The 22,871-nt window shown below is 51.0% G+C and overlaps 1 long non-coding RNA gene across 1 annotated transcript; it reads left to right on the plus strand.

The window, feature by feature from the left end:
* The first annotated feature begins 7,816 nt into the window (after positions 1–7,816).
* Positions 7,817–13,821, plus strand: LOC144579584 (uncharacterized). The gene is made up of 2 exons (XR_013527514.1): positions 7,817–7,896; positions 8,349–13,821. It is a non-coding gene; the product is annotated as an uncharacterized LOC144579584 (long non-coding RNA).
* Positions 13,822–22,871: the final 9,050 nt, after the last annotated feature.

Genomic DNA, 22,871 nt, shown 5'->3' on the forward strand with positions numbered 1-22,871 from the left:
TAAATGGTCAACACATGTTGTTATAATAAGTGTGTAGGTAAAAGAGCCATTCAAAGAACAAGATAGGCAGGCCAGATGAGGTGACTCCCAGCACTTTGGGAGACCTAAACCCGTGAATCACTTGAGGTCAGGAGTTTGAGACCAGCCTGGCCAACATGGTGAAACCCCATCTCTACTAAAAATACAAAAATTAGCCAGGTGTGGTGGTGTGCATCTATAGTCCCAGCTACTTGGGAGGCTGAGGCACAAGAATCGCTTGCACCTGGGAGGCGGAGGCTGCAGTGAGCCGAGAGTGTGCCACTGCACTCCAGCCTGGGTGACAGAGTGAGACTCCATCTTAAAAAACAAAACAAAACAAAATGATGGGTGTAGTGGCTCACACCTGTAATCCCAGCACTTTGGGAGGCTGAGGTGGCGGATCACTAGGTCAGGAGTTCGAGACCAGCCTTGCCAACATGGTGAAATCCCATCTCTACTAAAAATACAAAAATTAGCTGGCAGTAGTGGCATGTGCCTGTAATCCCAGCTAGTAGGTTGTTTGAGGCAGGAGAATCGCTTGAACTCGGGAGGTGGAGGTTGCAGTGAGCTGAGATCTCGCCATTGCACACTCCAGCCTGGGTGACAGAGTGAGACCTGGTCTCAAAAAAAAAAAAAAAAAAAAAAAGACAGGTGAATTTTTGTGTAACCAAGTATGAAAAGCTCTTCATATGGTTCCAAATTCCACATCACGAATAAAGTTTAAGAAATTAACACTTGTTGAGTTTTGGTGTTATAGCAAAGAAAAACATTTATAACAATCTGAAAAGGCTATTAAAATTCTCCTCCCTTTTCTAACTGCATATCTGTGTAAGCCCAGATTTTGTTCACATAGTTCAATGAAAACCACATATCGAAACGAACTGAATGAAGAAACAGCTACGAAAATCCAGCTGTCTTCAATTAAGTCAGACATTAAAAGGATTTGCAAAAGTGCAAAACAACACCACTTTCTCACTGATTTCTTTGTTTTGAAAAACGTAGCTTTTTCATAAAAATGCTTCATGTGAACATATATTGTTTATTACTTTTAAAAATAGACTGATAATCTGTCTTCATTTTGAATACAGTAAATATCAGTTTTCATAACTCACATGAACTAAAGCTTTTTGAGGTCCTCGATAATTTTTAAGACTATAGAGAATAGGCCTGCCAGATGAAATGGAAGTATGTCCTGTGCAATATGTGGTACATAGTTTTTCTGAAAAAATGATTTGTTATTTATCTGAAATTCGAATTGAACTGGGCATTCTGTACTTTTATTTATGTAGTAAATCCAGCAATCCTCGTAAAGGGATCCTGAGAGCAACATATTTAAGACCTGCTGCTTGGGAAGAAAAATAAGTCGGATAAGAATTCAGAGTGTTCCATGTGATCAGGGGCCATGTCATCAGGACCAGCCACTGGGGGAGGAGGGCTCTGGCCCGGGGCTTGGTGAGGGTCAGGGCCTGGAGTCTGGATGGGGCTTGGGGAGCCAGAGACACAGCAAGGAGGGAGGGAGGTGTGGTCTCCTACTGCGCTTGAATATGTTCCAGGAAGGAGGACACCTCCATGTCTAAGAAGTGGGCTTGCAGAGAGGCAGGAACAAGCCCGGACTTGTGAAGTGAGTGCATGGCATCAGGAGCAAACCCTCTCAGGTTTGACACAAAAACCCATGCCTGGCCTTTCTAGTCTCTTCTCAGCTATGGACAGGGATGAGGACGGGGACGGACTGCTGGCACCAGGCCTGGAGGTGGTGTGCTCGGCAGGGAGCTTCCTTCCTCCCTGGTTGAAGAAAAGGCAGCCATGGGGGGCAGGGAGGAGGGGCAGCAGAACAAAGGCCTTTTGTGCAAGGGAGGGTTTCAGGCCGGCCCTGTCTGCACACAGGATTAGGGTCATCAGTCTGGTGGGCAGGCACAGGCTGGCCCAGGCTGCCTGCTGGGCACGGCGTCCCTGCTGATGCGAGGCTTGGTTGCTGGGGCACATCTCTGTGGAGGGTGGACTCACAGCCATCTGGCCTGGGAAAGTGAGAGGGACCCTGACAAGTGTCCTCCTGGCGTCACAGGGCAGAGCCAGAAACGCCCTCATCCCCAGAGACCTCACCCTCAGGCCAGCCCTGCCACTACTCAGACCAGGGTTGGTGGTTGCCCAGGCAGGACACAGTCAGGATGAGGACCAGGTGGTCTGGTGTCTCCAGGTGGGCCAGGGTAAAAGGGACAGTCTTCAGCCACAGGATCTGTGCCGTGGTCAGAGAGGTAGGCCTGGGGAGTTGGGCAGGACCCTTCCTCACAGCTAATGAGGTGCCAGGGCTGTGGCAGACAAAGACAAGAGGTGGGAACCATCTGTCCGGGACAGCCAGTCAGGGGTGCATTGCTGCACATGATTTGAATCAGTAATGAACCGGGCCAAAAGCCAGGCTGCTTTTTATTATCACCATGCTCTGAAAAAAATCTTAAAAAAAGGTAAATGATAGAATATTGCTCTTTGTGCTAAACAATTGAGGTAGATACTGTTAAGTTTCACTAACATATGCATGCTCACGTTAGCATATTCTGGTGACTTTTTTTTTTTTTGAGATGGAGTTTCACTCATTGCCCAGTCTGGAGTGCAATGGCGCCATCTCGGCTCACTGTAACTTCTGCCTCTCGAGGTCAAGCGATTTTCCTACCTCAGCCTCCTACCTCAGAGTAGCTGGGATTACAGACATGCGCCACCATACCTGGCTAATTTTGTATTTTTTTAGTAGAGATGGGGTTCTCCATGTTGGTCAGACTGGTCTTGAACTCCCAATCTCAGGTGATCCGCCTGCGTCAGCCTCCCAAAGTGCTTGGATAATAGGCCTCCCAAAGTGCTGAGATTATAGCCATTGCACCCGGCTGACTTTTGTTTTAATAAACATGGAATTTAATTGGAAAACTCAATTATGCAGCCAGCCCCAACACATGCCCATTCAATGACAAGCATGTGTTTGGAGAGTCTGTTTGTGGTGATTTAGGATCATTTGAGCAGCTTAAGGTACAGCTTGTGTTTCTGGTTCCCCGTGGTGCTATCTACTCTTGTATTTAGGTAGTGGGTTTGAAGTAATCAGCGACTGTGCAGTGACTAGAAAGACAAAGAAACATGGCCAGGCGTGGTGGCTCATGCCTGTAATCCCAGAACTTTGGGAGGCTGAGGCGGGCAGATCACATAAGGTCAGGAGTTTGAGACTAGCCTAGCCAACATGGAGAAACCCCTGTCTCTACTAAAAATACAAAATTAGCCGGGCATGGTGACCCATGCCTTAATCCCAGCTACTCAGGAGGCTGAGGCAGGAGAATCGCTTGAACCCAGGAGGCGGAGGTTGCAGTGAGCCAAGATTGTGCCATTGTACTCCAAAAAAAGAGAGAGAGAGAGAGAGAAACGAAGAAACAGAAGTTGGGTTACTTTCGTTCTTTCTCTGTGCCTGCCCACATGGAGTTTTTATTTGGGTTTAACATTTAAAACAGTGAAACAAATGCAAACAGGGTGAAATGGTTTTGCTTGGTTAGTGCACATTTCAGTTCATCGACACAGTATTTTCATTTTGTGATTTTTACCAAGAGTAACTTTGTAAAAGCGACCGGCTCTGTGTCCGATGTGCTACGTCTGCCACTGGGCTAGAGTCACCACAGAGAGAACCCGGATGGGGTGCAAGATCCTGAGGTGTGGGACTCTGAACCCCAGGTCTGGATAGGGTGGCAAGGCAGGGCTGGGGAGGGGCTGCTGAAGGCACAGCTGAAGTAGGGGTGGGAAAGAAAGCCAAACAGAGGCTGGGGTGCCACGACAGGCCAGGGTGGTGGAGTCTTCCAGGAGCCACCCAGCACTCCCACTTTCTGCACATCACATCTCTGTTAACATGACCCTTGGGCTGCTTCTGCTGGCAGGCAGCCCTGATGCCCTGGTGCTGCAAATGACAACTGCTCTGCCCACTCCTCACCTCCTTCATCCTTTCTCTGCAATCATTTCTTTGACCCCAAAGGCAGAACAGGATGGAGGAAGAGGCCTAAGGGAAGGGAACAAACTCTGAATGCCCTCTCTCCAGCCCCTTCTGGCCTGGGCTCCTCCTGGGCTTCCCCACCCCTTTCCCCTTCCCCACCCCTTTCCCCTTCCCCACCCCTTTCCCCCTTCCCCACCCCTTTCTCTTGGCTTCCTTCCTGGCTGGCTTCACTCTCCTGTCCCCAAGGTTTTGCCTTATCCTCTTGCTTCTTCCCTCAATCCCACATGTTCCCTCCCCCTCTCTGTTAGAAACCCCCAGCCCAGCTCCTGTCCAGAGCACTGACCCAGGCTCCAGCACTGCCCCTGGATGGTACCCTAGGGGAACAGTCCTCGGGCTCTGCATGTCAGCCCCAGCTGGCCACAGTTCCATGCTCCCCGACAGTCCCATGACCCCCGTCTTTTCATCCTTGATGGCCTGGCCACTCCTCCCTGGACCCCAGCCCCTGTCCTAGGCTGGTCACCACCATCATTGAGGCTGCTCTCTCCACTCCCAATGACACTTCCAGCACACCCCTGCTCCAGCTACCCCTCACTCCACGCAGCTCCTGCTGTGTACCCACCTCTGTGCTAGGCTCCAAGGAGGACCCCTGGGTCACATGAAGACCTCATTGCCTCCCCAAGGGCCTCACCACACAGTGGGGTAAGGAAATCCCTTTTATCCCACCCCTCCATCTGTCTCTCCCTCCCTCCATTTCCACATCCATCCATCCTTCTATATATCTCCCTCTGTTCCTCCCTTCCTTCTTCTACTCATTTATTTCTCCCTCCCTCCCTCTACCTATCTATCCATCCCCTTTTCCCACCATCCCTCCCTCTTTCCTTCCATTGAGCCAGTCTTCCTTCCTTCAACCCATCATCCATCCATTTCCCCTCTCTCCCTCCATTCACCTATTCTTCTCTCTCTCCTTCCATTCCTGCATCCATTGTCCTTCTATCCCTCTCTCTGTCTAGCCCTCCCTCCTTGTATCCCTCCATTCCTCCCTTCTTCCACCCACCCATCTCTTCCCATCCTTCCCTTCCTCCATTCCTCCCATTACCCACTTATTTATTCAATTTGTGCCAGGCTCTAGGTTGGGCATGGGGGCCTCAGGCCTGATTCAGACAAGCTCCTTGCCCTTACAGAGCTCAGTCTCATGAGAGAAGGATAGTAGGAATACATATAACGGAGGAAGCCCAGGGCAGAGAGCAATGCCTAAACTGGGCTCTGTAGGGTGAGTAGGAATTTACCAGGAGAAAAAGTGAGTGCAGGGCGTGAAGGCAGAGGGGAGAGTATCTGCAAAGGCCGAGGCATGAATGGTGTGATCTGGCTGGAGGGGTGGGTGTTGGGGGATGGGGAGGCAGAGCAGCTGAGCCTGTTCACAGGGGCCTTGAAGACCAGGCTGATGCATTCAGACTCCATCCTGAAGGTGGTGGGGGCTCAGGAAGACTTCTGGGCAGAGGAATAATATAGGCAGGTGCATGCTTCCAAAAGGCCCTTCCTGGCCACAGTCTGGGATGCAAACTGGAGAGCAGTTTGGGATACAGATGAGGGCCTGTGGATGAGTCACCACATTCCTCTCTGAGCATCCAGTCCCAACTTCCACAGTCAGGTTTTCATTTGGTGTCTGCTTGTAGCCTGAGAGTTCTGGGTTCAAACCCTGACTCAGCGACTTCCTTAACCTCTCCGCCTCACTTTCCTCAGCTGTAAAATGGGAAAATGATGCCCTCCATTCCCTGAACCTCAGCTAAGGGCTCACAAGCTCCATTGCTCAGGGTCTCCAGGGAGGAGAACGAGCCCAGGATGGCCAGTGGTATACGGCCCTCTGCTCAGCGTAGAAGGTATTCAGCCCTCTGCTCAGGGAAGGGCAGGGAGTGGTAGGGCAGGCTCTGACTAAAGGCCACCACGTGGCTCCCGCTGCAGGAATGCAGGCCAAACCACACCCACTGGCTTTTCAATACAGAAAGCCAGAAACACAGATTCTTGAACTGTCCTGAGTTTTAAAGTACCCAGAGCAAACAAAAGCATTTGTGGCCCAGACGGGGTTACCGTGAAGTTGAGCTGAGACTACATGCGTGGATGACCCCAACAAATGCAGCCCCTGACTCTTCTGCCCACCTACATCCCTCCCCTTCTTAAAAACAAGCCTCAGAAAGGTGGAAAGCAGTCCTGCAGCAAATCTCCCCAGTTGCAGTGTCTGAGCTACTGAGAGAGGAGGAGCCAGTGGTCCTAGGGTTTGAAAGAATTGCCAGCAGGAACTTGAACAGATATTTGTTCCCCTGTGTTCACAGCAGCATTGCTCACAACAGCAAAAACCAGAAGCAACCCACGTGTCCATCGACAGATGAATGGATAAAGGAAATGTGGTCTATTCATACAATGGAATATTATTCAGCCTTAAAAAGGAAGGAAATTCTGACCCATGCTGCAACATGGATAAGCCTTGAGGACATTATACTCAGTGGAATCATCCAAGTCACAAAAGAACAAATACTGGATAATTCCACTTACGTGAGATCCCTAGAGGAGTCAACTTCCCAGAGTCAGAAAGTAGAATGGTGGGTGTGGGTGGCAGGGGCTGGGGGAGGGGGCGGTCAGGAATCAGTGTTGAATGGGGAGTTTCAGTTTGGGAAGAGGAAAAAGTTCTGGAGCTGAATGGCGATGATGGTTGCATGGCAGCGTGAATGTACTTCATGCCACTGAAATGTGCATTTAAAAATTTTCTGTAATCCCAGCACTTTAGGAGGCTGAGGTGGGTGAATCACGAGGTCAGGAGTTCGAGATCAGCCTGGCCAACGTGGTAAAACCCATCTCTACTAAAAATACAAAAAATTAGCTGGGTGTGGTGGTAGCGCCTGTAGTCCCAGCTACTCAGGAGGCTGAGGTAGGAGAATTGCTTGAATCTGGGAGGCAGAGATTGCAGTGAGCTGAGATGGTGCCACTGCCCTCCAGCCTGGACAACAGAGCGAGACTCTGTCAAAAAAAAAAAAAAGAAAAAGAAAAAATGGTTACGATGGTAAATTTTATGTTATGTGTATTTTATCATAATTTGTAAAGAAAAGTGGCAGATATTCACATGAGGAAGGGAAAGGCAGGCCAGGAAGCTGGCACATGGCAGGGTCGGCTCTGCCTTGCTCCCCGATCCTAGGGGCAGTCACCTCTGGAACAAGACAAGGCCTCGTTGCGGCAGGACAGGCACATGTAGTTCCACCAGGGAGGGGCCCCTTGCTATTTCTGCGTGATGTGTCTGGCATTGAGAGGTCCTGAGGGACACTTGCCTGCCAGAGCAAACTGTTCTTGAAATAGGTCCTGCACACTCATCTGATCCTATCTTTAATTTTCTGTAGAAAATGAAATATATAAATATACTTTATGATATTAAGGCAGTTCCTTTCTACTCCTAGCTTGTAAGTTGTTGCCTTTTTTGTGTGTGTGACGAGGTCTCACCTGTCACCCAGGCTGGAGTGCAGTAGTGTGATCTTGGCTCACTGCAGCCTCCCTCTCCCAGGCTCAAGCGATTCTGATTCTCCCACCTCAGCCTCACAAGTAGTTGGGATTACGGACACCCACCACCTTGCCTGGCTAATTTGTGTATTTTTAGTAGAGATGGGTTTTGCCATGTTGGCCAGGCTGGTCTCAAACTCCTGACCTCAGGTGATCTGCTCGCCTTGGCCTCCCAAAGTGCTGGGATTACAAGCATGAGCCATGTGCATGACCCGGTGTTGCCTTTATTATAAACATTTCCCCGTCTCTACTGAGGAGATCATATCACTTTGCTCCTTTACCTTAGTAAGCTAAATGCCTTGCTCTTCTAGGGCAAAGCGAAACTTGCCTTCCTGGATGCCTCCTGCTGGCAGGTGACTAACTGCCTTCAGAAGCGGCTGCACCAGGTTTGTTAGTGTTTGTACTGTAGGGCGCTGCATCTCTGTCTCTGCATGAGGCTGGCCTGTGCTTTCCTTTACTTAAACTTACAACCTCCTATTGCTCAATCACCCCCACCCCGTTCCCCACCCAACCCTTGGCCATGCTCACTGGCTCAGCTATCTGAGCTGGACCAGCCACCAAGACCAAGAGCTTGGCCAGGGCTGTGGGGCAAAGCTTCCTGGGCCCTAGGTGGGCATGAGCTCGGGGCCCTCTGGGGAGGGGAGTTAATGATCCTGGACACGAGGCTGGTGGCCACTGGGACATAGTCGCCAAGGGTGATGGAGACTTCCCTTAGTCTGGAGGGTGCCTGTTGCAGTGGATGGGTGAGTGGGGGGCTCCTGTGGCTAAGCCTTAGTCAAACTCCCCTTCCCCATAAACCCCACATCCCTGGCTCCCCTCCCCTTCTTCATTCCTGCAGGGCAGCTTCCCAATCCAAGCACCACCAGTTTCGGGAGCAGCCTGAACTCTCCGGGAGAACAAACGGAAAAGGGACTCTGGTGTGCCCTAATCGCTGTCTCTGGGACATCCCAGAACTTGCAGATTGAAAATCCCAACTCAGGCTTCAGTTGGGAACTTCCACACTCCTCCCCTCTCCACTAGGTTTGGATGGAAGTGGCCTAAGACACCAGGGATGGGGAGGGGAGGGTGTGGCCTGTCCTTCCCTGAGGCTGGAGATAGCAGGGAGGAGGCTGAGTTTGACTCTCCTGGCCAGTCTCTGTCTCTGTAGCCTCCTGGCTGCACTGACCAGTCATCAACGCCAGCAATGCCCTTGGTATGGCCTTTGTCCACCAGAGCTCCTGTGATTCTTCCAGAAGTGCTACTGGGGGAGGCCCCCTCTGCATTTGGCTCCTGCTGGACCCCATCCCACCAGCTCAGTTCCTACTCCTGTCAGGGTCCCCTACTGCTGTGGCTCCCCATGGCCAGGCATCGCTCTATGGTGCGGAACCAGGGAGACAGCCCATGCCAGGCTCCCTACTGTGGTGACATTCGACTTGCAGAAATTCATGGGACCAATCCATGGGCTGTGGACAGACCCTGCTGCCCCTCCTTGTCCTGAAGCTCTCTTCGGCCCTCCTCTCCCTGTGCTGATGGGCCCAGAACACAGCACAGCTGGTCTGGTACAGGAGACGACACCCAGGCTGAGACGGGGGTGCCTGTCTCCCTGCCGTGGAGGTGCTCTCAGTCTCTTGGAGATTTGGCTTTGGGCTTTACTTTGGCTTTTTTTGGAGTAGGAAGGGAAGTGCAGCTCCTGCCCCGTAGCAACAGTTCACAAGCCTGGTGATTTCCCAGCTCCCTTTCTCTTCCTGGATGTCTGCATATTTAGACTGGTGGGGCTGGCTGAGGAGAGGATCTTGGGGTGCTGGCAGGGCTGCTGGCTCTCTTTAGAACGTGGGCGTCAGATTGCTTCTTTGTCCTGAGCGTTGGGTCCTGGCCACTAATTCCTGCAAAAGGAAAAGGCTCCCTCAACACCCCGTTCTCCTGTGGGAGGCTCAGGCAAGGCTGGTGATCTGTCTAAGGCCATGTGGTATGTTCTGATTCCTTCGGACACTGGCATTCCCACCTCTTGATTTCCAGATGTGAACAATCCCTCTTGTCTTAACATCTGGGGACACAAAAGAAGACGTGGGGCAAGAATGGGTGTAAGTAGTTTATTTGAGAGCTTATCTCAGAGAGCACAGTGAGGATGTGAGGCAGGGAAAGGAAGAAGCCCACAGAGGGTGTGTTAGGCCTGGTGCAGTGGCCCCGCCTGTGATCACAGCACTTCAGGAGGCCAAGGCAGGAAGATCGCTTGAGGCCAGGAGTCTGAGGAGGCAGTGAGCTATGATTGCGCCACTGTACTCCAGCCTAGGGACAGAGTGAGATCCTGTCTCTATAAACAAGAAAAGGCATGTTAATGAATGTCATCACTGGCAGCCGCTGGAGCTCAGTCCAGCTGGAATCCAAAGGGACAGTGTAGAGCACAGCTCAGAATCGTCCCAGCTAGACTGCCAGCCCCGCCGTCCCCTGTCCTGACGTTGCTTGAGAGCGGCTCCTGGAGGCACTAACTCAGGACACGCCTGGGCTGCCTGGCCAACATAGGCCGGATGAGCTCTCGCAGCCAGTGGCGTAGGTGAGAAGTCATGTCTGTGTGCAGGAGCCAGCCATGAGGCTGCGGTGACCTCCAGCACTGACTGAAGGATGATAGGCAGGATGCCATCTGACCTGAACTACTCTAGCCATCCCTTTAGAGACCAACAACAAAATCAACACACCCAGGGAATGGTGCACCACAGCCCTGTCTTTCATCAGTTACCGATGCCTGGATCACAAGTGCGTGCACACCGGCTTTTCACAAATTGAACATACTTGTGGAATTGGCACACAGATCAAGAAACAGAACCCGACCAGCACCCCCGCTCCCATCCCCTTTGTGCTCCCTTCCAGGTGCCACCACCCCAAGCGTACCCACTCCTAACTTTTAACAGCATAGATGAGTGTTGCCTGTTCTGGAACTTCATACAAAATGTACCAAGTGCATACGCCTAGGTGGGTGCTCCTTTGAGTCTGGCTTCTTTGGCTCTGGGCTGTGTCGGTGAGCTACATCCACCTTGCCATGTGTAGTTGTTTGAATTGTGGATATTCAGCTGTGTGGGGACCCCATGACGCATCTGCCCGTCTCCACTGTCAGTGGGTGGGGAGTGGCTTCTGGTTTGGGGAGCTGCTGCCAGCCCTATTGAGGATCTTCTTGTTTGTGCCACCTGCCTGGAGGACACACACTTTCCTGAGTGGAAACTGAGGAGGGGAGTTTCTGGGTCACAGTGCACACATATGTCCTGCTTTGGTCCCTTTTGCCAAACAGTTTCCTACAATGGTCGCACCATCCGAAACTCCCGCTGGCAGATGAGCATTCCTGTGGCCTCTCTTCTTTGTCCACAATTGTTATTTTCTGCATTTCTGGCCTCTTCCACAGTTCCGGGGAGGGGGAGCCTCAGCTTTTCCATCCTCCTGCCACCCTGTTCATATTTCACAGATGAGAACACAAAGGTGAGGGGAGGGAGTTCCTTGTTCCACGTCACACTCCCTGTGGGTGGCAGGATATTAGCTGAAGTCTCTCTGGAGGGATGTAGGTGGTGGGGGCAGCCCCGAGGGGCATGGAGCTGATTCAGCTGCGGGAAGTTTGCCGTGGGGTTGACAGCCGCTCCTTCCTTGAGGTTGTCGGGCAGGCCATGTGGTGACATCTCTCCCTGCCCATTCTTGGGCTTGCTGCAGAGAGGCTGCACCGTGCCCAGTCTTCTAGAGGGAAGGCCAATGTGGGATTTGGAATTTATTGGGAGCTTTGGAGGACACTGTGGTCTCAGGAAGGAGTCTTGGGGTGGCCGTGCTGTGGGGGGTCAGGCTGCCTCTGTCCCTCTTGGCTGAGCCCAAGAGCTTACATCACCACCTCCAAGCATCCTTCATTTCTCATTGGTAAAATGGTCCTGAGAGCAGGGCCTGCTTGGCGGGTTGGCATGAGCCATGCGTGGGACAGGAAGGGGATATGTTTGCCTGGCTCCTTCAGCCCCATGGAGACTTAGATGAGGGCCTGGTGCAGCCGGGCTTGGGGCGGGGGTAGAAAGGATCTCTCCTCGAAGTCCACAGCATCTGGCATTCTGGGCAGGGGCCCAGACATTGCAAAGGGTGCTGGGACGCTGGGATGCTGGCCGCCCACCTGCCCCTCCTCCCACATGTTGGCATATGGTTTTGTTCAGCAGGAGCCAAGCTGTTGGGGGAAGTTTCCTCCAGAGAGTCCGGGGAACAAGGCCCCTTTGTCTGGTCTTGGGTCTGCCTGCTCCCTGGGCCTGGAATTATGGGTCGGACCTCACACTGGGCATCTTGGGGAACTGTCTGTGATAGAGGAAGCCAGGGGTCACCCTCTGTTAGATGAGGAAACTGAGGCAGAGAGAACAAGAGACTGGTCCAGAGAGCTCAGTTTGCCAGCAGTGGGGGCAGGACTAGAACCTAGCTTCCTGCTTCCCAATCCAGTGTTCTCCCCTCCTCCACCCTAAGGTGGGTTCCCGGGGGCCCCTGGGTCCCTCCCAGAGTTTGTGTTGGTGTAGCCACTTTTCTTTAACAACCCCACTCCTCCAGCCCATCCTTCCCTCCTTCCTGCCCTCCCACGGAGAGTTTCAGAGAGCTGGCTCCATGCAGCCACACTCCCAGCTACCAGGAATGGGAGTGTAAACAAAACAGTCATGATCTTGGCCCTCAGGGAGCTTGCTGCCCAGTGACAAGGCCTGATGAGCCCGCTGACATTGATGTCACAGGAGTAGTGGCCTGAGACAGGCGCTTACAGGTGCTGTGGCTGCACAGTCCAGAGGATGGGAGTGAGCCAGGAGAGCTCCCAGGAGGAGGTGATGTTTCAGTTAAGACCTGAAGGTTGAGAAAGTAGCAACCAGGAAAGAATGTGGGGCCCTGGGGGAGGGGCAGGGTGCTCCTGGCAAGTGGCACAGCACAAGCAGGAGCTGGGAGGTTGCAGAGAGTAGGGAGTGGGCAAGCCAGTGGAGGAAGCAGGAGTCGGGGGAGGGGAGGGGAGGGGAGGGGAGGGGAGGAGACCTTGAGCGGAAACAGACAGGAAACAGCTCCCATCGAAAACTGAGACACGGACTGCAGCCAAACCACGCAGGGCCTTGCCGGCCAGGCTTGCCAGGTATGGGCTTGACTCCGAGGCCCACAGGGAGCCACGGAAGGCTTTGAAAGCAGGGAGTCACATGGCCAGATTGTTCTTTAGAAATTAGTGATTGCAAAGGGGAAAGCAATATTTTAAGGGGCAAAAGCCATGAGCAGAAATTTCACAAAAGAGAAAATGCAGACGGCTGAGAACATGGCAAGATGTCCATCCTCACTAGTGACAAGGGACATGTGGACTAAAACCACACCAGGTGCCATTTCACACCTACTACATGGCACACAAGAGTTGGTGAGGAGGTGGCACGCTTGGCAGCAGCTGGTGGAAATACAGGTGGGCACAAATGCTCTGCAGCAATTGTTTGGCATGAGCTGATGAGCCTGAATATGTGGATGCCCCGTGACCTAACTCTCTTCTGTATGCCTGCCCTAAAGGACTCGTACAAATGTCACAGGGAGACAGGCACAAGGAAGCTATAGCAGCATTATTTGTAATAGGAAAAACAAAACAAAACAAAAACCAGAAAACAATCTAAATGTCCATAGACAGAGACTCATTCAGTATCCAAGAGCTGGTCTGTGGAATACTCTACAGCACTGAAAAGGAATGAAGATCACCTGGGAGCACTGATGAATGCATCTCATCTCCTCAATGCAATGAGGATCAGTTAAAGTATGAGTCTCTATATCAAGCTCGAAAATAGCCCTAACTAAACAGATTAGGGAGGCATACAGAAGTGGGAACACTTTTAAGGAAACTCGGGGAGTTAGTATGACTGGGAAGGGACCCCAGAGAGGATTTCTAGGTCAAGAAGCCTGTGCTTTTCACAGGACCCCCTTCTCGTGTTTGCATATAACCCTAATCAGCCCCTGGACTCATGTGACATTCTCTCCTGCTGGCTAACATTTTTGCAATGGGTGTAACCTGCTTGTTTTATTATTAGTCACCAACCGCAGGCGACTTGCTTTTCCATCAGACCCTCGCTGTGCGCCTAGCCTTCTTCGGTTCCCAGCGTAGTGCAAACCAATGACCCTATGAGATCCGGGTATTTCTGGGTATCTCTGGGCTCTGTTTGGCTGGATCACAGGGGCTTCCACGACTTGAGAGCCAATCACTGAGGAGCTTGATGAAGTCCCCTTGTGTCTACTGAAAATTTTACAGAGAACATATGAAAAAAATGTGTGCTACGTGTACCCCAGAACCTAAAGTACAATAAAAAATATGTATGTAAAAAATGTGTGCTAAATACATGTCTGACAGTGTCTGAATTTAATGTCCAAGAAATTATCCTGAAACTAAAGACTGCAAACTTACCCCCACTATCGGGGCCATTCACGGATCACTCTCCAGTATCTGGGAATAGCCCTCAGTTTCCATGTGGAGATTCCTCCCATCTGCTCAGGCCTCTGGGCACATGTATGACCTGGGCAGAGCCAGTCAGCACAGCCCATCTCTGCTGCAGTGACTGGTTCAGGCTTGGGCACCTGAATTGAGCCCCTCCAATTGGGGAGAACCTTAAGACCAGTGCATTAGTGCTGCATTCTGGCGGGACTTGAAGGGTTATGAGTTGAGGGACAACGGGGGAGAAACTTGCTCCTGGTAACAAATTAGAGAGTCTGGATTGTGCTGTGTTTGACGTCCACCCCCGTACTCTGTCAGTACTGAAGTCAATAGTTCCCTTCTTGACTTTTTTTTTTTTTTTTTTTTTTTTTGAGACGGAGTTTCGCTCTTGTTACCCAGGCTGGAGTGCAATGGCGCAATCTCGGCTCACGGCAACCTCTGCCTCCTGGGTTCAGGCAATTCTCCTGCCTCAGCCTCCTGAGTAGCTGGGATTACAGGCATGCGCCACCATGCCCAGCTAATTTTTTTTTTGTATTTTTAGTAGAGACGGGGTTTCACCATGTTGACCAGGAGGGTCTCGATCTCTTGACCTCGTGATCCACCCGCCTTGGCCTCCCAAAGTGCTGGGATTATGGGCTTGAGCCACCGCGCCCGGCCTCCCTTCTTGACTTAAGCCTCTTTGAGTCAAGTTACTGTGACTTGTAGCGAAAGTCCAGGCTGGCACCCTTTCCCAACTCATGTCAGTCACACCTCCTGAGCCAGAAACGTGTCTCTGTGTGTGTGTGTGTGTGTGTGTGAAAGAGAGAGAGAGAGCCTACCCCTCCCTTTCCCTGGCTCCTAGCATCATACCAGTCTGTGTCCTCTCCCCGCCGCAATCTCTCCAACCCCACCATTGCCTCCATGCCGCCAGACCAGTCTGAGCCTCATCATCTCCCACCTGCAATCTTGCACCAGCCTCCTCCAGTGGCTCCCCACTGCTCTCAGAATAAACACGAAGCTTCTTCCCACGCCCACAGGCTCCCCCATGAGGTCTGGCCCTGCCACCTCCTCTTGAGAGACGGGCTCTCAAGTCGTGGAAGCCCCAGACATGTCAGGAGGCCAGGACTGACAGATGGAAATGAAGGATGCAGGCATACCTCCCTGGGGTCTTCTTGATTTCCAGGGGCTTGGGCCAGTGTGGTCCAGAGGGTGTGGGTCTCCCACCTCCCCCCTCATCAGAGCCCTGGTGAGGAGGCCTGGAAAAAGGAGGGGCTGAAGCACCTGGGAGAAGGCTGGAGGGACTGGGAAGAGACCAGAGGGCAACCCAGTGCAGATACCCATGGCCAAGCAGCTTTGTATGTTCAGCTTGGAGGTCAAGGGACCCTGGAGTCAGAGTGTGTTGGCACCTTAATACATCACCCCAAATAACTACTGCCAGCTTAGGTCACATGGCCTGAAGTCTAGAGGCTGGAACGTGGAAGGTGAAAGTTCTCTATGGCCATGCAGACCACCGCAGGGACCTATGCTCAGTCCCTGACATAGTCCTGGAAGAGGGACAGCTAAATTAGCCCCAGGGTGCTAGAGCAGCTGGGGTGACTCAGCCTGGAATACAGCAGCCTTGAGGCTTTGGCTGAGGAAGAGCAGGCAAGCCTGGAGGAGCAGAGGGCGGGGCCGGAACTCAGAAGGGGGTCATCTCTGTGTGAGAAGAGGACTTTTTTCTCAATATCCAGGGTTGCTCAAGAAGAGAAGGTGTTGCTTTCCCACCCCATAGCCCAGTTCCTGGCTCCTTCCTCTGGGTTCAGCTGGGGCAGGGGGACCTGGGCTCTTTCCTCCCAAGGAAGGGGGTTTCAGGCTCTGTCTTTCCTGGCATTCTGGTGGCCCTGTGGGAAACACAAAGCCTGCTGGTCGACAGCCCCAGGCACAGGGTCTGGACTGAGAGACTAGACAGAAGAGCCTGGGACTCCAGGGGGCTGTGCGGCTCACCCAAGCTGCCTGGGGGGACCCAAGCTCAGCTGTCTCAGTTTTGTTATCTGTGAAGTGGGGACACACAGTGTTTAAATTTCAGCAGGTGGAGGAGATGCAAGAAAGGCAGCTGTATCTGAGCTTCATAAACTGTATAATGCAGTGACGATTTCAGTTACTGTTAGAATTAACTTTTCAGAGCCAGGTGTGGTGGCTCATGCCTGTAATCCCAGCACTTTGGGAGGCCAAGGCAGGAAGATCATGAAGTCAGGAGATCGAGACCTTCCTGGCTAACACAGTGAAACCCCATCTCTACTAAAAATACAAAAAATTAGTCAGGCATGGTGGTACACTGTAGTCCCAGCTTCTCAGGAAGTTGAGGCAGGAGTATCACTTGAACCTGGTAGGCAAGGTTGCAGTGAGGCAAGATTGCAGCCCGGGTGAGTGCAAGACTCCATCTCAAAAAAAAAAAAAAAGAAAGAAGGAAATAATTAAATAAATAAATTTATTAATTTTCAGTACTGCAAAAGGAATAGAACTTGAACATAAATGTTCTCAGCATTTACTTGCATGTGGCTTGCATGTGGTAAGTGCTCAGTAAGTATTAGCTAATATTATTTCTATAGAAGTAAGGCAACTTGCTTCTATAGAAGGGTGCGTCTCGTGGATGGAGCAAGTGCACACCTGAACAAGGGAAGGGAAGGGGTTCATATCCCTGACACAGGTAGCCCTTACTGCTGTGTTGTTGCCCTATTGGCTAGCGTTGGACCGTGCAGTCTAAGCTAATTCTGATTGGCTATTTAAAATAAAGCAGGGATACAAGCCAGAGCAGGAAAGATGGTTATGGAACAGGTGATTAAAAGTGACTCAGGATGGAGCAGGTGACCAGGGGTGACTCAGGATGAAGCAGGTGACCACGATGAGTCAGGACTTTAAATATGTGGGTTAAAAGGGGGATGTGTTGGGGGAACATGTGGTTTCATTGAGAGGAATCAGTGCAGGTAACAGGGGAACAGATGTGAACTACTTATTAGAGCTAGTGGGAAGGTTGTTTATTAAAACTAGGGGCAAGGAGACAAAGAGAATAAGGAAGTTGAACTTCAAAATGGAGAACAGGCCTGTAATCCCAGCACTTTGGGAAGCCCGACCTTGTGAACTCCCAATCACAAGATCGGGAGTTTGAGACCAGCCAACATGGTGAACCCCATCTCTACTAAAAATACAAAAAAAAAAAAAAATTAGCCAGGAGTGGTGGTGTACACCTGTAATCCCACCTATTCAGGAGGCTGAGGCAGGAGAATTGCTTGAACCTAGGAGGCAGAGGTTACGGTGAGCTGCGATTTCGCCACTGCACTCCAACCTGGATGACAGAGCAAGACTCTGACATACCGATTCTTTGAAGAGAAACTTAGAACTCCCTGTATTTAACATTACTATTTCTATCATTGCATTAGTTCAAGTCTGTTTAGAAGCCCAAAGTGATTTTGCCAGGCAGGACAGGATTAGATGTGCAAGGAACAGTTTGCAGGGAGGAAGCAGGAGAAGGCAGAGAGAGGTTCAGAGGGCAGCACAGTGCTGCCACTTTAGCTGGGAGAAGGGGAAGAAGGCTTGTGGAGAAGGAGTCTTGGAACATGATGCAATTCCAAAAAACTTCAGGATGACAAGGGAGCCTTGGGAACTTGTCCAGCAGGTAAGTGCAGGGAGTCCTGGGTCTCTCTGAGATGTTGCTGCATCAACAACAACGAAAAACAAAAACAAAAGTGGCTGGAAGAGATTCCTTGGGAAGATAGAATCTCCCAATGTTAAATGTTTTATTATATGTATTATATTTATTATATGTATTTTCTAACTGGGTTATTAAAATTAGAGCCAGTCTCTCTTATTTCACAAATGGGGAAACTGAGGTTGAAAGTGGGCAAGAGCCTTTCTGGAACCAGGCCCCCTGTCTCTGAGCTGCCTTTGCTGTCCCACGGCCCTCCTTCGGCCCCTTAGGGTTTCACTGTGTGCCCTTAGGCAAGTCGCTTCCCTCTCTGGGTGGCTGCAGTGGGGAAGGGGCTCTGAGGCCTCTCAGCCTATTTTTTCAGCCTGCTGGGTAGATCCCAGCCTCTGTGACCAGCACCCTACCCCCTCACCCTTTCCTCTGCTGGGAGAGTTGGCCCCAACAGGAAGGCTGGGCCACAATTTATCACACCAGGCGAAGGAATGGGCCAGGGTGAGTCACGAGCAAGCCGGGCCACATAGGAGGTAAGGAGGGCTGACCATTCCCAGATGGGGGTTGTGAGGCCAGATGGCTTTCCTGGAAAAAATAGACTACTTGGGAAAGTGCAAAGAAATTCCAGAGTGGAAGAAAAGTTGTAGTGCCTCTCCCCCACTCCTCTCCCCACTCTATTCCATGCATTTCAGCCCTTCCTGCCACTCTGCCAAGGGGTCCCAGTACCTGTCTGCACACTCCAGCCTCCCACCACCTCACTACGATATTCCGCCTCTTTCTCTGGAAGGGCAGGGAAAAGCATGCTGACTCTGGAGTTGGGCTGCTCTGGGTGGGGCCCTAGGTCTGCTGCCGAGCCTCAATTTCTTTGTAAAATGGGGGAAATATCTAGTACCTCTAGAATTGTGTAGAGGATTAAATGAACTAATCCATGTAAGGTGCCTGTTGAAATGCTTAGTACACAGTATATGGTTAACAGACATGAGTTTATTTTTCTTTTCTTTTTTTTTTTTTTGAGACGGAGACTCACTCTGTCGTCCAGGCTGGAGTGCAGTGGTGCCATCTTGGCTCAGTGCAACCCCTGCCTCCCAGGTTCAAGAGACTCTTCTTGTCTAAGCCTCCCAAATAGGGTGCCTGCTACCATGCCTGGTTAATATTTTTGCATTTTTAGTAGATAGACAAGGTTTCACTATGTTGGCCAAGCTGGTCTCAAACTCCTGACCTCGTGATCTGCCCAAAGTTACAGGCATGAGCCACCGCGCCTGGCCATTTGTTTGTTTGTTTTTCTTTTTTAAGAGATGGAGTCTGACTTTGATGTCCAGGTCTTGACCTCGTGATCCATCCACCTCGGCCTCCCAACGTGCTGGGATTATAGATGTAAGCCACTGTGCCTGGCCCCATGAGTTTATTTTTCATCACAATCACTGCCCCCTTTATTTAAACCTTTGGAGAGAACCTAGCCATCATAAAAAATGGAACCCCAGTAGCAAATACCAGTGCTCAAAGGGGCCTGGGAAGTACAGGTGCTGGACTTGGTGGGTAATGTTGTCTCAGTGAGATGAACTTTATTAGCCAAGGCTCTAGGGTGACAGAAGTGGGCACATCAAGTCTCGGGTACAAGAAACCCCAACTTAAATTGGCTGTAGCCTCAACTAAACCAACTTAAAAACAAAACCCCAATTCAAATTGACTGAAGCACCAAAGAGCATTTATTGACCCTTATAACTGAAAGATCCAAGGGCAAGATGGCTTCAGGCCGAGCTATAAGCTTAAACATCATGCCATCAGAAAGCCTCTCTCTCCTTCCCTTCCTCCTCTCAGCCCTTACCTCTGAGCTGGTTTCATTCTTAGCAAGTTCCCCTAAGAGGTGGTCTCCAAGCTACTGGCTCACACCTCCAGCTGAGCAACAGGGCCGAAAAAGCGTTCCCTCCCCAGTTCCAGGGCAGGCACAATCTCCAGCCCTTACAGATGCCCCTCACTAGGGTCACATGCCCTTCCTTGAGCCAACCACCGTGTCTGGAGAGGGGATCCCCCAGTGGGCCACACCTGGCGCAGGTGCCGGCGAGGATCAGCTCCGTCTGAATGAACCCAGAATGGAGCCAAGAGGGCTCTGCAGAGGAGACTCAGGGCTGGCAGCTGGTGCAGGGCATGGGAATGGGCAGACACCAAAGATGTAGACTGCACAAGTCTTCTTGGAAGGCTCTGAGTCATGAGCTTTTGTGGGAGACTGAAGAATACAGCATGTCTATGTATGACTTCTTAGTAGAGCATTTGAGCCTGATATTGAAATGGGAGTGGTGGTTATTAGTTAGGTGTAGTTCAGGCTGCTAGTTATAGCAAGGCTATAAAAGACCCAAGCGAAGGTACAGGTCAAGTGGGTGCCTCTCTGCTGCCCAGGGACCCCTTCCATGCAAGTGTGCCTCTCATCTGGTAATACAAAGTGGCTGTTTCCAGCCAGTAGGAGGGTAAAGGAAGGAGAAGACTCATCCTTTCCTTTAAGGCCATGAACCAGAAATTGGTCACATTACTTTGCCCCCATTCAACAGCACAACACATTTGTGGTCCTACCTAGCTGCCAGGGAGGCTGGCAGTGAAATCTTCAGCCAGGAAGCCATGTGTCCATCTGAAATTTCTATATTTATGTTTCTTACATGAATGGTAGGGGCCGATGAGGTTTCTGCTACAGGGTAGGAAAGATCTGGGTGGGTGGAACAGCATTCGTAGTAGGATGGAAAGGCAGAGAGGTGGGGCAGTACCTGGTGTAAGAGAAGAAATCAGTTTTTCATTGAGTGAGGAGTAGGGCTCTGGGATGTAAGGACAGGGGTGTAGGATGAGTAAAGAGCTGGAGAGGCGGTGGGGATCCCGACCAAAGAGAGCCTGAACTGGGCTCCCAGGAGTGACTGTGTGCCCACATGTCCGTGCTTGGTTCATGCTACCTCGAGCAGCTGCCCTTGGACCTGGGCCTGGAGTGTGTAGACTGGTGTGCAGTCCACTTTTGGGAGGAAGGAAGATGGGAAGAGACCCGTGCAGACCTTGGGGATCAGGGCTATTTGAGCAGGGACCTCTGGGCCCTGGCATACGATCTGGAAAGGAGATGGGGGAGGGCATTAGGGACTCCTGGTGAGCACATCTCCGGTTCTATTAGACTCCTCACTCTGGGAAGGGACAAAGGTGGAAGAAGAAGGCCAGAGGGAGGTTCCCTAAGTGGTGTTTTGCACATCTGGCAGCCTCTTACAATCTACTGAGGATTACAAAAAAAAAAAAAAAAAAAAAAAAGTATTTATACCCTCTGGAGACTGAGATTTAATTGTTCTGGAGTAGAGGCTAGTAGACGGTGGTATTTAAAAAAAAAAAAAGAGAGAGAGAAATTCCCCAGATGATTTGGATGCTGAAAAGCCTTGTTCTAAAGCCTGGGAGCAGGTGTGCTGTCCTGGGTCTTTGATGGGGAGCAGGATGGCAGGTGGGGCTGTCCCCTGAGGGAAGCGGGGCTCTGTCTAGATATCTCTCCTACTGTGTGCAATTCTCCCCCTGAGGGTCTTGGTGGGCCTGGACACTGACTTTCTTCTCCCTTGAAGGTGGGGACCCATGCTGCCCCCACTGTAGCTGCAGCCTCTGTTAAATGGGAGTCAGGAGAGGTGACTAAGCAGGCGAAGGGCTGAACCACTGCTGGGGAAGGAGAGGCACCGCATCCCTTGGAGGGAGCCGGGGAGAAGTCCCAGATGGGCAGCGAGATTTTGGGCCCTGTTGCTGGGCCTTTCCCCCTGAAGCTTGGCTTCCAGAGACTCTTTGATCACAAATCTCTTTTCCCATCCAAACAGCTCAAGTTAGTTTATGTTGTTTGTAATTAACAACAACAAACATTTAGTGGAGAGCTTATGATATACCAGATACTGCTGTGAGCATCAAAGCTTCAAAACAATCCTATAAGGCAGGGACTTCTTTACAGGCTAGGACACCGAGGTCAGAGGGGTGAGGCCATCTGCTGAAAGTCATACGGGGAGGATGTGGATTTAAATCAAAGCCATTGGGTCCCAGAGCTCATGCTCCTAAATCTATATTATTGCATGGGGTTATTATCATTGTTACTCTCATTTTGCAGATGTCAGGATTGAGGCTCAGAGAAGTGGAGGTGGCCTCCCCAAGGCTACCCAGTGAGGATGCAGACCCAGGAAGCCCAGCGACGCTTCTCTTCCCAATCCAGGCTGCCCAGGTGGGACAAGTGAGCCTCATGCCTGCTGGCCCTGGCACCTCAGTGCCCAGAGAGCTGATGAGATTGTCGCTGATGTAAATAACTTCGCTGCCTACTGTGGTCATTCTGTCTAGGCCTTATCAGCCTGAAACTTCCTCCAACCGTATCTCAGCCAAGCCCTGGGCCCCAAATTCCTGGTGGGTGATGCGTGCTCTGTCTGTGATAACAGCCCTGGAAGGACTCCGAAGGGATGGCTGCTTTGGCCGCATCTCCGGCTCAGATAACAGAGGACGGGAGAAGTGTCTCCACTTTATCTCGTGGAAAGCCGGCCAGGCCTTGGGCTCCCTGGGCTGCAGGGTGAGCTGCATCTGGCTCAGTGCCTCTGCTCCCAGGCCTGGGCCCTGTGCGGTGGAGCGAGCCTCATTAGCAGTTGCTCAAGGTCTTGAGGCACTTCGATCACCCCAGACCACTGCCCCTCCTCCCCCACAGGAGAAAGGATTCAATCTGTCACTTACTCATCCGATATTTACTGAGTACTCCCTTGGGTCAAGTCCCATCCAAAGTACAGATAATCCCTAACTTAATGATGGTTCGTCGTAAGACTTTTTGAATTTAGGATGTTAGGAAAGTGGTACACACCCAGGAAAAACCGAACTTGGAATCCCCACATGATCACTCTGTTTTTCACTTTCTGTACACCATTCAATGAGCTACATGTGATATTCAACACTTCATCATAAATAGGCTTTGTGTTAGATGATTTTGCCCACCTGTAGGCTAGTAATGGGAGTGTTCTGAACAATGGTAGGCTTGGCTGAGCTATGATGTTCTGTAGGTTAGGTGGATAAAATGCATTTTCAACTTACTGTATTTTCAATTTATTATGGGTTTATGGGGACATGATCCCATTATAATTGAGGAGCTTCTGTACTTTCGATTTGGCTCATTTCGGTTCATTTGATCTTTCCAGTAGCATCATAAGAGGCTCTGATGTCATTATGTTCATTTACAGTTGAGGAAATGAGGGCCCAGAGAGGTAAAGTAACTTGCCCAGGGTCACACAGCTGTTGTGTGTTTACTTTCTTAACGACCAGGTGATCCTACTTATAGTCATTTA

The sequence above is a fragment of the Callithrix jacchus genome, chromosome 15 (genome assembly GCF_049354715.1).
Source record: "Callithrix jacchus isolate 240 chromosome 15, calJac240_pri, whole genome shotgun sequence".
Taxonomy (NCBI): Eukaryota; Metazoa; Chordata; class Mammalia; order Primates; family Cebidae; genus Callithrix; species Callithrix jacchus.